This window comes from Gopherus flavomarginatus, chromosome 2 (genome assembly GCF_025201925.1).
Source record: "Gopherus flavomarginatus isolate rGopFla2 chromosome 2, rGopFla2.mat.asm, whole genome shotgun sequence".
In the NCBI taxonomy this organism is placed as follows: Eukaryota; Metazoa; Chordata; order Testudines; family Testudinidae; genus Gopherus; species Gopherus flavomarginatus.
Window position 1 is genome coordinate 278,932,630 of NC_066618.1, and position 13,111 is coordinate 278,945,740.

General features: G+C 42.4%; 1 protein-coding gene across 3 annotated transcripts in view; it reads left to right on the forward strand.

The window, feature by feature from the left end:
- Positions 1–3,014: 3,014 nt before the first annotated feature.
- Positions 3,015–13,111, forward strand: part of ZHX2 (zinc fingers and homeoboxes 2) — a 115,977-nt gene continuing 105,880 nt past the window's right edge. For 2 of the 3 annotated variants that reach the window (XM_050940793.1, XM_050940792.1), the window contains exon 1: positions 3,692–4,048. The gene's annotated coding sequence lies outside the window, so the exon portion shown is untranslated. Of the gene's footprint in view, positions 3,269–3,691; positions 4,049–13,111 lie in introns of those variants that run through there. The other variant, XM_050940796.1, reaches the window with a different exon arrangement.

A 13,111-nucleotide genomic window follows, 5' to 3' on the forward strand; every position in this document is an offset into this window, starting at 1 on the left:
TTTGGAGGAGGCCATGGGGAAGTAGCCCAGAGAGTTGTAGCTGTCATGCAGCTGTTACAAGAGGCACTATAGACAGCTGCACTCCACAGGGCCCTGGGCTGGAACCTGGAGTAGAGGGCGGGCCCGGGTTCCCCCCAAACCTCCCAACTCCTGATCAGACACAGGAGGAGCTGATCCAGTCTGTGGGGGAGATCACTGAGGTGAGCAAATCTGCCAATAAATGCAGGACCCACCAAGGTAGAGGAGGAACTTTGTCACAGTTTATAAACCAAAGTCATGAATCAACATGATATCCAAAGGCAAATAAAGCTTATGGAGATGAGTGAATTAATTGAAATATGCAAAATCATGTGACCCGACCGACAATGACAGAAGTTGTGCATTTGCTGAGTATTAGCAATACCCATTATTCCAGCAGGAGATTGAAATAAATTTCTTGAGAGCAGTTTGCTCCCAATTTGTTCATTTCAAATGGCAGGAAACAATTTTTGCGTAAGACCAAATTCTCCAAATTTTGATCAAATTATGGCTCATTTATGTGATAGAAGATCACTAACCTTTTCTGATCCAAAGATATGTATTGTAGGACAAACAAATCCCAACAGATAGTTTACTGCAGAAGTCATGGATGGCACAAGTTATGCTGTCTTTGCTATATGACTTTAAGGACCCAAGGGTAGAATCAGCCCTTTAAATGTCTAGGATACTTTTTAGGCTTGATTTTAATTTACATCTGTGTCTATTTGCACTGTGTAAAGGCAACTTAAAATGGACACAAATTACATTTATGTCCATTCATAGATTCTTTTGCACTGCCAGACCCATTTAAAGGGTCTGTAATGTAAATGAAAATCAGAACATTTTGAAAGTTGGTGGATTTTTTCCTTCTTTTTGTTCATCTACTCCTTTTAGAAACACAAACATACAGCTGCACCAAAACATTGCGGCTTTTGTTTCTTTTCATTTTACAAATCATGGACATGAGGGCAGTCATCAGAGATGGTTTCAAAAAAAAATTGTTTGAAAGTTCATCCTTTTTTCAGAAATCTAAAAATTCAGAGCTGGTTCTGTAGCTGGTCAACCTGCCCCTAACTAGGCCATCCCCCATCCCCAATTTACAAATATTGAGTTGATTTTTTTTTTAATAAAACAATTGTCAATAAAAACATTTGACCAAAAATAAATCAAAATTTGGAAACCTTCAGCTAGTTTCAGTAGTAATCTTTTGTGCCTTTTGGAAAGTGTATATGTCTATCCATCCCCATTACCTAAATCTAGAGCTTGAAAAGGTAAGCACAAACCTCAGTTGGAACCGCAGAAGAGAAAGACAAAAATCAATTTTGGTATCTAATCACTCACCAATATTAAGTTTAATCAGGCAGTCAAAAACACACCTACTCAGTTGAGAGTGCCCTTGTAAAGAAGTCTTTTGACATTGCTTTGACATATTTACCTTCTTAGATGATTATTCAGTTACAATAACGTGGTGCTTTTCTTCAAACATTTGAATACAAGCATCTTGCAATCCCTCATTCTAGACAGAAAAAAAAAGTTCAACAAACAAGGTGGTACAGCTGGTTTCAAAGGTGCAAGCTGGGCTCTAATTATGTACCGCACAATACTGTTAACGTGAAACCAGTTTGAAAACTTCAGGGGTGGTTCTAAAACCAAGTGATTCCAGATTTTTGGAGAATTCTATATACACAATTAAAATATTACTTTAGAATAGATAACATGCCTCTGCCATTCAGATGATAACATGCTTCTCACAAGACATATTAGCCTGTGGTTGCTACAAATGGCTGGTATTTTGAACTCAGATGCAATCAGTAAACTTGAATTTTAAATGAATTTAAGTAAATCAAAAATAGTGTGCAACCTATCTCACTACATCCTTGTAGTTTAAAGCCAAAAAGACATTAAATCTTAATTTTAAATGGTGAAAGGATTCCTCTGTTTATAGTAGATGAATGGGAATTTCGGGCATTAACTGAGAAATAGTATTTCCCAGAAAATAATAAACAAGAGTGATCTGAAGTCTTAAAAAAATAAAATACAGAAGGTTTAAAAAGCTACATTAGAAGTAGAGCATGAAAAAAAAAAACCCTCCTACCTCCCCTGGTAGCCTGACCTGATTCTAAAAGAGCTAGTTATTATTAGGAAGACAGTTTCATCAATGCCCTTACAATGTAAACAATGATTGGAACCTTGTTTTCAGCTAATACACAAGATGCAGATAGTCACAGCCCGAAAAGGCCAGGAGTGTCATTCCTGCCTCATCCCAGATCTGTTTTGTTTCACTAACAGACAAAATTCAGGCAGATCTGATGAGCAAAGGCTGTTTAGCACGCTGCCTCCTTTCTGCAATGCTGCCGCCTCTTTCCTTATTCTCACCGGCTTCTCTGGCTGCTACACGTGGTCGGGATCAACAGTTTGCCGAGCTCCTCAGTGACACCTTGAACTTTTAGAGAAAATGGGTTTCGCATGAGGATTTTCGGCCACTGTCGGTTTCACCGGGTGTGCCCCCCCTTTCAAATCTCACTAGAGGAGAGTGTCCCGAAGACGGCTGGGTAAAACCCCTGGATCCTGCCTATTCTTTGTACCCAAGATCTCAAATTGTACCATCATAATAGAGACCGAATAGAGCCGCTCCTACTGCTCCCCAAAACACCCGGCCCGATGCACTCCTCCAACAGTGCTGTTAAACGCTGGATCGTGCCAATTTTGGCTTGACCCCCCCCTAAATTATAATGCCTAAACAAAGAGCGAAGCACACACCCACCATGCATCCTGGAACAAGAGGGCGGTAATAGCTGGTCCATTCCGCCCCCAAGACTGGATTCTTACAGTTTTTGGCCCCAAGCCGCAAAATGCCACTGTCTGCCTGAACTACGTTTAGATAACTGGGTGTGAGGTATGCAGCCAAATATCAGCTGGACCCAGCAAGATACAGGTGTCAAATTAGAGTGTTTGCATCTCTCTGTTAGGAGGATGTGATGGGGCCAGAATGGTAGATTCATGGCTTATTCTGTGTTCTGGTAGTACCATTGCTGTGTCTGTGGCCAAAAATACATCAGGATCCAGATGCCAGATCTGAGGTGTGGCTCATCTTGGGCTGGATAGTTAAGGTGCAGCAGGAACAGCTACTGTTTGCTCGCTCTTCAGGCGGTCGCATTTGGGGGGACTAGGACCAAAAACTGACAGCCCAATCCTGGGCCCACATCTGCCAATTTATTCCGCTGGAGCTGTGGGATGCATTGGAGTCCAGGTGTGTGGTTTGTGTGTGTGTGTGTAAGAAGAGCGTCTACACTTGTTCTTTAGGAAGCGTTACCATTTGGAGGGTGTGGGGTCAAAACTGAACAGGATGCAGGTGCCAGAATCGGAGGAGGGTACGGGACAGTTGCATGGGAATGTGTTGGAGGGGCTGGGGTATTTTCGAGAGGGGGAGGAGGAGACAGTGGGAGTGGTTAGTCTTCTTCTCTATTTCGGTGGGATAATTTGGGGTTTGGGGAACAACGTTAGCAGGATCCAGGTAGATGCAGGTTTTGGCATCTCCAATGATCTCTCTCCCGGCCCTGCCAACTCCTAGCTAAATAATAATATTAAAAAAAAAAATCTGGCGGTAGCGGTAGACTTGTAAGTTACCCAAAAGGAAGAGAACCCCCCCCATACACACACACACACGTACGTGTGCATAGATCGCAGAGGGGGAGCAATTTTTTTATAATCAGACTCTTAAAGGCGCCTGGGTCAATTTCAGTTTCTAACTTTCTCCCAAATAAAGGGACCCCGGTGGGAGAGCCGCTGGTGGTATCGTATGCAAATACGCATGCTGACGTCAGAGATCATGTGGGTTTTGGCGTAGATCCCCACTGATCGAAGGGGTTTTTTTTTAAAAAAAAAAAATATTTTATTTTTTTGCCAGTGTTTGTGCTGTTGGGGGGGAGGGGGCTTTGCCCAGGCTCCCACGTTCCCCAGCGTGGCGAAAGGCAGAGCCCTTCCACTGGGGGAAAGTTCGTGCCGCTGCCTCCTAAAGCCCTGGGCGCAGGTAAGAAACTCCCCCCCCTTCCCTTCTCCTTGCACTCACTCACCTCCTCCCCCCTTTGCAAACACCCCGACCCGCCAGGGGAAGCGCCGAGGGCTCCCTCGAACCCCTGAACCTCGCTGCCCACATGCACTTGCGAGCGCTCCTGCCCCTCGCCAGAGCCCAGCGCAGGCGATCGCCAGCCACTCAGACCCAACTTTTCCTCCCCGGCCAGCGCCTTTCGAAACGGGCTCGTGAATGGAACTTCAGCTGGGGAACGGGGCGGGGTGGGGGGGAGAAATTGCAGAAGGGAGAGAAGAAGCCGGGGGGGGGATTGGATTTTGTTTAAACGCATCCGCCCCCTCACCCCCCATGCAAGTTTGGGTGAATGGGGCAAAGAGGAGGAGGAGGAGAAAGGGGGAAAAAACATGTCTACGTTTCCCTGTGTCTGTCGACATCAGCAACACAAAATATGGCGTCCGCTTTCGACAGGGCGTTACGTAGAGGCGAGCAGGGCGATTTTTTTTTATTGCCTTCTTTTAACAGCTCCCTCTGGTTTAAAGCCAAATAAATCCGCGGAGCTGGGTGCCCAACGGTGGGGGCAGGTCCCCTGGCTCCCGCTGGAACGCGTGGCATTTGCCCCACTCGCCGCCCCACTTCTCTGAGTTGGCAGAGATGGGGATGGGGGTGGGGGGGGAGTGTTGTTCTTTCCCAGTGACGATTTGTCCTTAATGTGGTGGCAGGCACCATGACTCGCTGGGGTGCAGCCCCTTTAACAGCTCCTGGTAACTCAGATAAGAGGTGAGAGGGAGAAGCAGCAGCTGAGACACTGTGTTACAATCGTGAGCTGGAGTGTGTTTCTACACCCGGCCCTGGAGTGGGTAGAGATTGACACCCCCGTCCCACCGCACTACCCCCAAGTAAAACTTGCCACGACACTGATCATCCGCCAAACGGAGTTGCTCTCTCTTTAGTGCAGCCGTCTTTCCTCCTTTTTTAAAAAAAAAGTCTCAGCGGCTGGTGCTTTAAACCATCCCATCAGAGGTTAATCCTCGTGGCTGGTGGTGGTGTTTTCAGTTCTTTTGTTGCGACTTGCTTTTCAAAGACAACGTTAGTAATCAGAGATCTTAGTTTAACTTGTCTCTTGGCTTCTTCCGTCCGCTTTTGGGAAGAGTCTTCCAGATTCCTGGCAAAGTTTTTGATTTTTCTAAAGCATCACACCCTGTTTTTGTTCTTTTCTGTCTTGGCTGAGACTAGGGGAAGAGAGACAATTCCCGTTCTCCCCCTCCCCCCCCCCCGGGTTGATAGGAATAAAACTTGGTTCTTAGGAAGTGAAGTTGTGATTTGCTGAGGAGTTCTACCTGATTGATTGACTTCAAAGCCATGTGGGGGTCTCTGCCCTCAGCTGTTTCCTGATTGCCTTTTGTTTGCTTTTACTGTGGGAATCCAGCCTTCCGCAAAGCCAGCTTTTTAAAGGGACATTGTACATTTTTCCTCACATGGGGCTTCTCTGGTAACTTTTTGAATGAAAGTTCCTGATCTTGTCAATGCGGATGCTGTTTGCAAACGTTTGGAGTTGTAGGGGATTGAAGGAGGCCTGCCAAAACAGAAAACCAAGCAAAACAAAACTTCTGTGTTAAAATTTGAAGTATAAAGGGGTGGGGTGGGTGAGCTAAGCAGGAGGTATTCAGTCAAAAGGTAACTACATTTAACAGATCTCTGTTTCATCACGTCATTACATTTATGTCCCAAGGCAGCAATGCCACAAAGTATCAAATGACTACCAAGAAGAATATACATCTTTTAAAATGGCATATTTAACATCACCAGGGAGTTATGAAGCCCTCACAAGGGCTCGGTCACCTGTGGAATACTACTTTTTTTTTTTTTTAAAGTATAAGAATACCAACAAACATAATGTGATTCCTTCCCTCTGCTGCCATTTGACTGTGCAGATATCAGGGCCCCAGTTGAGGAAGATACTTCACCAGGTGCTTAACTTCAGGAACATGAAGCCTCAACTAAATACTTTCCTAAATCAGGGCTTAACACATTAAAAATGACAGCTACCTGAACTCCCTTTATAAAAAGAAATATTCTGGTTGTGTAAGCACTCTCTGATCTATGTTTCATTTTTTGGTTTACTTATAAGTAGTTTGCCTCTGCCCAGTTAATGCTTTGCCTTTATTTGTTACACTTAACCCATAGCACTGAGAGTATAGTCAGCCTCAGGTATGAGGCACTAACAACCCAGTAAAACCACTTAAATTCATAACTTTAACTATGTATTAATTTCCCCATCAAGGAAAGCAAATGTACTGCACAGTATGATAGTTGAAAATTTAAATGCTAAGAAGCCTTTTAAGGTTTTAACACCAGCCTTTATTCTCATTCTATGTCCTTTAACCTATTCATTCTTTCCAAAACATCTATCATATATGGGTGGAAGATTTCACTTGTCATCCCCTCTCTCTGTACCCCTTATGATCCAAATCTAGGAAAGCACTTAAGCACATGCTTAAATTTGAGCATGTTAATAGTCCAATTGACATCAATATGACTACTCATGTTGAAAATTAAAGCTAAGTTCCCACCTGCTCCTCCACATAAAAGGCAGAAACTCTCTCAGGTTTTCTCCAAGTAGGTTGCCAGTTGAAAGTAGCTCATTCTTGGATAAATAATTCCTCTCAAGTTCCAAAAGCGCTCTTCTCCAAGTTACGATAAATATATGATTTCTAATGAGTATGTATAAAATTAATATGTTGGCCCTAGAACTAGATGTTAGTACCATCACGTCTGTTTGTTCTTTTTGCTGGTGAAACTTTATATGAGAAGACAGCTCTTGAGCATAATAAAGGTATCCTTTTTTTTTTCCTGAATTCCCGAAGTATCTGATTGCTGTTGACCAGGCCTGGATCTGCTTGTCCCTGTGCAGAATGTTGATTTTAATGCCAGAAATGACATCACAGTATTTGCATGTATCATGACTTCACTTTTTACTCCCCCTGTTCTTGGATTGTCTTGCAGAGTATTTTAGCTGCAGCACAGTTAATGTTTTGGGTCTGTTTGTGGTGTGGTTTGTTTTTGTTTTTATCCTGGCCCAAATTACTGTTCAGCATGTCCACTGAGTTTGAGGAATAAAAACAGCTACTGACAATAAATAAAATAATATGTTGGGTGTAATTTACAGCCGTGTTGTGCAGCATCACTGTAAAACCAGATCCTTTCAGAATTGAGGGGACGTCTTGTAGATAATAGGAAAATTAAGTTTAACTTTTCAATGAAAACAGTGATATATAGATTTTTGGCTTTAAAAAGGAATTTCTTCCATGCTTCAGCATTACTTGACTAATGGTGTAATGCCCTAATTTGTGAACCTGTCTGGTGAACCTGTACACTTTTAAAATAAGTAATAAAACAAAACACAAGAATAATGCATAAGGTTTGAATTTAAACCCACCAAAGTAACTCACTGAATGGTGTGCAGGTATGTTTATGGGTGTCACGTCAGCTGTAATTCATGTTTATTTTGTTGGGTTTTTTTATAAACCATATAAAAATATTTCATTCTGAAATGTATTACACATCTGCTTGTTATCCAGCGCATATTTGTTTTGGTTCAAAAATACAGTTTAAGCTGTAAAGACCCTCTTGACTGCCAGATCTGCACTGAAAATATTCTTCATGTGCAACAACTTTTATGACACAGTATTCTATTTCCACAGGCCTGGCTGAAATGCAGAGGGTGTTTGCACCATTCAAAAGAGAGCAGTATCAGCACTACTAATCTCAGTCATTCAAAAATCGTGAATCTGGCCCCAAAACATCATAACATTGACTTAAAAATCTTAAAGAACCAAAAATATATTTGACTTAAAAATCTTATGATTTTTAAGTCAAATATATTTTTGGTTCTTTATATATACCTTGTCATTTTTGAGCCTCTACAGTTCATGTTTTTAAGCTATTATCTACAGCCAGCAGGATTAGAAACTTTCTTTATGTGAAAACTGAGATTCACATGTCTCATGCCAACTCTCAGGATTTTATCAGCAGTCTCAGTATTTGGCAACACTTGATTCCGGGCCTGGCCTACACTAAAGAGTTAGGTAGGTCCAGCTACGTCACTCATGAGTGTGAAAAATCCACACCCCTGTGTAATGAAGTTAAGCCAAGCCCTGGGTAGACAGTGCTAGGTCGTTCAAGAATTCTTCTGTCAACGTAGCTACTGCTTTTTGGTGAGATAGATGACTTATACTGATGGAAGAACAGTGAAGTGCTGCCGCAGTTGTGTGTGCCGCTGTAGCATTTCAAGCATAGACAAGCCATGAGTGCTGTAGTATTGTAGAGAGAGACCCTGTGTAGTATGATTTCATACATTCAGTGTTGGAGAGGCCAGGGCCAGTATAGGTAAAGTAGGCACAAGACTACAGCCCAAATTCGTGGAGGCAAGGAGGGAACAATTTTGTTTTGCTTTATTACCAATGCAGACTTGCACACAAGCTGAAAGCACTTCACTCACTTGAGTGGGTGGCTTTCCAGCCTGGCACATGGGGTCATGGGGCTACTCCTTAGATTGAGTAAAGTTGTTTCAGTTCTTGTGCAAGGCCACACCAGTGGATGAGTGGGCACAGTACTCGTGCACAGCTGAGTCTCACTTGACAATCCAAACAGAGCCAAGGAGAGAAGAGTCACTAGATAAATAACCCACTTAATTCTCCAACAAGGTAGGGGCCCAGAAGTGCACGTTTGCCGAAGACCCAGTAATGGGTTAATCTGGCCTTGGGAGAAGACCCTAAATGGGATTGTATATGTGTATTCTTGTCAGTGAATTGAATGAGAAATGCAGAAGCTAAACTGAATGGCGTTCCTCACCTTTATAGCCAACAACAGGACACTAATATCATAAGAATAAACTTGACAATTCAATTTCTATTTTATTAATCGTTTTGACTGATAATGTCAATGTTTATTTGTAAGCATTTTTCTATTTTTATCTATTATACAAAATTAGGAGGGTTTTTTTTGTTACAGTTGCAGGAAATTTGGGGCGTGTCAGACAATAATTTATTTAATGAAGTAGCCGTTACAATTCAAAAAATTAAAGCTGTATAACCATTAAAACACAAAGTGTCACCTTCATGCCAAAACATACTAGAGCTTGAATTACGAATAGGTACTTTGTAAGTTCTCAGGCAGCAGTTTTCTTAATTCAACCATCTATACATTTCTGTTATTGATGGAAATATTTTTTCATCAGCATGTGTGTACAGTCCAATCAAATCAAAATTTACCATAAAAATACTTACTGATTAAAAATTCTAATCCTTCCAACCCTACATAAGAAGTACCTTTGAAGACATGCATTCTAATAGACGAATATATGCGTTACAATGTTAAACACGCTGCAACCAATGCAGACAGGATCTTGACATTCACTCATGTGAGGCCACATCTCTGCTTTATGAAATTAAGGTGTTGAGCCAGGACAGACCCATGCTACTGCTGCCATTCAGCCATCCAGGAGCCAGTGGGTATTTTCAGTAGCAGGAGCCAGCAGGGAGCTTGACTGGGCAAGGAATGTTGAGGAGGGGGACTGGAAGCAAATTGTGAGGAAGCAGATCCATGTATTGCGTACAGTTTAAAAACTGCGCACGGGGTAAAAGATCTATGCCTCACATACATCGTGGGGAAAGAGTGTGGATGGTAAATAGAGAATTCCATGAACCTCCTTCACACAAATGTGTTTCACCCTGTTAAACATACAAGGCTACGCAACCAGAGTTCTGATGACTACATACCCCACGAGAATTCCTTGATTGAATTCTAGCCCCATAATTTGGATGAACATGTGTTTATTTTCCAGACCTTTGTTCAGAAAGACTTTGGTTAATATTCCAATGTATTTTTGGCTCTCCTGCTCCCCTCTCTCCATAGTGGAATGTTCCACCAGCGGAAAATGGAACAACCAGGCCACCCAGTCATGCTTCCCTGATGGTGTGAAAGCTGCATGAGCTGATACTCTTATTAAAAAGAGAGCGTCAGAACACTGGAGAGCCCTGTGTGTTGAGCAGCTGCCGGGAAGGTAATGTAAGCAAAATAGCATGGTTGCTGGTGTGCATGTGATAGGAGCGGTTTGGGCAAGAGAACAAATGAAACAGTGCTCTGCCAAACTGCTCATATCCCACAGTTGTGAGAATGCAACTGTGCTCCCTCAAGAGTGGGTATTCAAAGGAGAGATTGAGTGCAGTTTGATAGAGGGTCCTGTTGTTCATAGATATGGAGGAAAAGACATCCAAAGGCCAAGTCTGCAGTAGGAGTGCTTTGCCAATATAGATATACTGGTGCGCTACACTGGCAAAGCACTTCTAATGTGCGCGCAACTGACACCAGTATTCCAACCCCATCAGTGAAATAAGCTATATCTGCAAAAGAGCAGTTTTGCTGGTGCAACTGCATTTGCATTAGGGACTTTTGCTGGCACAGCTGCATCAATCACAAATCACACCTCCTCATACCCGTGACCAACACGACTATGCCAGCAAAAATTTGTAGTGAAAACCTGGTCTAAGACATTCCAGTGCAGAGCTGTTTGCTACAGTACATTTCTCCATTTCTTGGTCTCTTCCGATCAAGACTGGGTGCCTTTCTGGAAGTTATAGTTTAACCAAACACAAGTTGTTGTGCTCAATATAGAGTAACTGGGTGAAATTTAATGGCTTCTGATATACAGGAGATCAGATTGAGCAATTCTCAAAATGTGGGTTGGGACCTCAAAGTGCGTCGCGATCCCATTTTAATGAGGCCGCCGGGACTAGCTTAGATTGCTGGGGCCCTGAGCCAAAGCTTGAGCCCCCTGCCCAGGGCGGAAGCCCAAGGGCTTCAACCTTGGATGGCAGGGCTAGGCTACAGTCCCCTGGCCTGGGGCTGAAGCCCTTGGGCTTTGGCTTTGCTCAGGCTTTGGTCCCCCCTTTCTGGAGTCGTGTAGTAACTGTTGTTGTCAGAAGAGGGTCATGGTGCTATGAAGTTTGAGAACCCCTGGGTTAGATGACCTACTGGTCCCATCTAGCCTTCAACTCTATGAATCTAAGAATTTCCCAGTGATTTGTCCAGGCTAGTTTTAAATATCTCAGGGCTCTGTTTGGGTGGCTTAATATAGCTTTCTTGCTGCCAGGAAATTTTTCCCAATATTTGGGCTCAGTTTTCCTTTCTTAACTTGGGCTCATTAGTCTTAGTTTTACCCCCTTTACCATCCTAAATAATTTCTCTGTTTATTATTTGCACCATCCAGTTACCTGTAGATTTCAGATCCTCTCTTAGTTGTCTATTGTTTTTACCAGCTATTGGTCAGTAAATGCTGAAACTGTTTTTTCATTTGGGCTTTGAGCAGTAAAACAGATTCTGAGAGCTTTTCTGACCTGCCTAAGCGAATGATCAGAAATAAGGACTTCTAAGTTTACTTTACACTGCTTTTTAGGAGTTAGTTAACCTACTGTCTAGACTGGTGTAGGGAAGATGAAAGAAATAGCGTCTGGTACATCTCTTATGACAGAAGTTGTCATGTGAAAAATGTGATTCCTGCCTTTTTAAACAGAATCTTTGTACTTAATTGTTTCTTTAAAAATAAATAAATAAATAAAAAGAGCTAGCAGTTAACTCTGTAGACAACATGGAAGGGGTTTGATACAAGGCTGAAGAAAAAAGCCCATGGACCTTTTGACATAGATGTTCTTTTTCCCTGCTCTCTGAGCTTTCTGGAATTTTTTTCCTCCTCCTTATCTCTAAACTTGTATTTCATTCTTGCTCGTTTCAGTTACATAATGTTACACTTCAGTAAGATGTTAGAAGCTGGAGATTCTTGCTCCTTTTTATAGATAGATAAAAGCCAAAGAGTAGAAAGTTTCATCTTACGTTTGAGATAGCATGTGTTCTGTATTTCAAAGACTCCATGGTTAGAAGCTGTAAGGATTAATCCTGCAAGGTTTTGAACACTTTCAGCTTCCATTGAGCATCTCTCAGGTACAAGCCCTGGCTCACTGAAGGCAGGCAATTATCTCTCACTAAACAAAGTCTGAATAGTTTCACCTGCAATGTTGTTTGACATGAATTTTTTCACCACTAAAGCAGAACTGTGTTGTTGAATTCCTCCTGCCTACTTTTTAACACTAGCTGTAAGTTACTGCAGAGAATTTTTCTCATCTCTTGTCTCTACGGTTATGCTGAGAATGCATCTATGGTGTAAATTTTATTGCTAATGTTCTTCCATGTGTTGATATGGCTTCCCTGAAACTTACGAAATATCAAGTTATCAGAAAGAGAAGGGTTTCTGATCTTGGTTAAATCTAAACGTGCTGCGTTTCTCCAAAAAAAATCTTAGTTCACTCTTTTGGAGCAGAGTGACACTAGGTCAAATCTAATTTGTTTCCTGTAATTCAGAAGAAAGGATGTTGTTTTAAATAGTTGGCTCCTTTCCGTTGAAAACTTTTGATAGTAGCAGACTGCTATAAAGGATACACTGGCTTGCTGATTGTCATCACCTTCAGTCTTAGTGCTGTGGATGTCTTGCAGCAGGCTGACTAACAGCCAACCATGTCCTGGGTCAAATGTAGTCATTGATGCTGTACTGCTTGGTTCATGCTCTTACTGATGGGTCCCAGGCCACATAACCATTCCATTAGTATCCATTCTAGTATGCTATGTTTGTGATGCTGCTATCTCCTAGCTCAATTCTAAAACACAATAGGAAGGGATCATGATCTAGTGATTAAAGCACAGATTGGGAGTGAAGTCTGGGTTTGGTTCCTGATTACACATTCCTGCTGTGCACTGGGCAAGTATCCTAGGAACTGATTTCAGAAGTGCTGAGCACCAGAAACACTCAGTGACCATAAGGGAGGTGAAAGGTATGAACACCTTAGAAGATGAGGCCTTGGCTTCTCTTTGTCTTCCGTTTTATAAAATAGGGATGATCATGCTTATCTCACTGGGGTGTTGTGAGGTTCATTCACTGTAAATCACTTGGACATCGTTGGATGGAAGGTACTAGATATTGTGTACATTGCCACAGTGGGGAGCAGAGAGGTCTGT